A 2,074-nucleotide genomic window follows, 5' to 3' on the forward strand; every position below is an offset into this window, starting at 1 on the left:
TTCGAATTCTAACGATGGTTATCCCGTGGAATACAAAATGGATTTTTCCTTAACGCACGAACTTTATGGTACTTGGGAAATTTTCTCACTATTTAATATAAATAAAAAAAATATCTTTACATATAATTAAGCTTTCAGATAAAAATACATAGATGAAATTCTTAAGATATTGATCCTAGTATTTGTTCTCTCATTTTTAATTATCGATATTATTTATCTGTCTCTATTTGCTGCATATGAGCATTATTTATTTTTTTGTCAGTGTTCGCTTAAACTGAAAATGCCAGCTTATCTACCTGAAATTCATACAATTTTACAAACATGGGACACATTACGGATGTTAAATAGGATAACGCAGTTTTCCAACGACGTTCTCTGGAGAAACATATATTTTTGTAATATCCCCCGATGCGCCGTGCATTGCAATTTTACTTATTTTGATTCGCCGTGTATTACAGGATACGTGTACGTCCGTGGAAAGAGAAATTTCATTTCCCCCAACGTCATTCCAGATTCCATCCGAAAAGGTGCTGAGCTTTCAGCGCGGAAAGCGCCAACGTTTACGTGCTTCTTGTTTTAACCAATATACGCCGTTATAATCCCGATATCGGATCAATATACCATAAATATTCCAAAATACCGTATCATTTAGCGATTACTTTTGTTAACGCAATTCTCCCAAAGTTTCGCCCTTTTTTGTCTCCTCCTCTCTGTCTCTCTCCGTTAAATTGATTTCCGAGATTTTATCGACTTTTTTTCTCCACGCACGTGACATTTTTACAACAGCAGAAAGCTTTCGCTTTACCCGTTATTATCTATCGGATATCACGCTTTGTTATGAGGGAATTAGCATTTTTTCCTTCGCAACGTTCGCAAAAGCGCGGAATCTGCACATCGTCAATCTTACTGACACACCTGTCGCAAGCTGCCTAAGCTCCGTATATAACGATTGCAAGATCTTCAATAGGAGGACGGGACAAACTGATCGCGACGAATTAAAGTCGCATAAAACGCATAAAAATGGGAATTTTCTTTTTATGGTTATCGGCGTACATTTACCTAAGTATTTGATATTTGAACCTACGTTGAGCGCGCACATTCAGTGATTTCTAATTCTATTGGAAATATTCCAAGCTTTGCAACATAAAATGAGCTTTCATTTTTTTTCATCCCAATTGTAGAATTTAATCGACGTCTGTGACAGTTGACCAAAGTTATCGAATAATCGATGGGTAAATATATGGATATTCGATTCGACGCGCGTTACTCGTACGAGTATCTAGCACATTTCTAGAGCTTTGGTGTCCAGCGGTCCCGCGTGGAACGCACGAAATCGTCCGATACGTGTGATTTCTTCCCGCGGTGAGCCCGAACGTTCCGATATCCGATGAAAAGGTCCGCGACAAATGAGATTACGAAGCCATCGTATAGAAGAACGTTATCGGGTTGCGAAAAACGGCGCACGTTCAATCGCGCGACATACCGGTACCGGTGCAGCGTTCGGACCCTCGCCTCGTCGCTAATCGATTGTTCTATCCCAAATACGCACACGACAGCGAGAAAGAAACAGAGAGAAAAAGAGAAAGAAAGAGAGAGTGGAGAGGAGAGGAGAGGAGAGAGGTTCTTTCCGCGGACGGAGTTAATTCGGGGGTAAGTTCACCGATACAAAATAATCCGCGGTGACAAATGTCATGGCGAAACAGCTCTCCCACTCTTTCTCTTCCTCTCTCTTTCTATCTTTCTCTGATAGAGAAGATCCGGTTCGACGGTCGTATAAATTTGTAGATTCCGGCGAGCGCCCAAGGGACGATCCGAGAAGATACCTACCTACCTACCCCAGAATCGGCGATTGGCAAGACACATGACCGGTTGTTAGCCTTCTAACGAGGCTTTAAGCTCCATCTGAGCGATGCCACTCGTTAACAGCGGCTGGAGAGCTATAATTACAAGACAATTTTAAGCTTTTTGCTTCGTCAAAAAGATATTTTTTGTAGATGTACATGTATAATGTACAAAATGCAGCGAGAAACTGTAAATGTAAATCAAGCCATTAATATTTGAGTGATATCCAAAC

The sequence above is a fragment of the Prenolepis imparis genome, unplaced genomic scaffold, assembly GCF_030444845.1.
Source record: "Prenolepis imparis isolate NDT839.2.m4 unplaced genomic scaffold, iyPreImpa1.0 SCAF_12, whole genome shotgun sequence".
Taxonomy (NCBI): domain Eukaryota; kingdom Metazoa; phylum Arthropoda; class Insecta; order Hymenoptera; family Formicidae; genus Prenolepis; species Prenolepis imparis.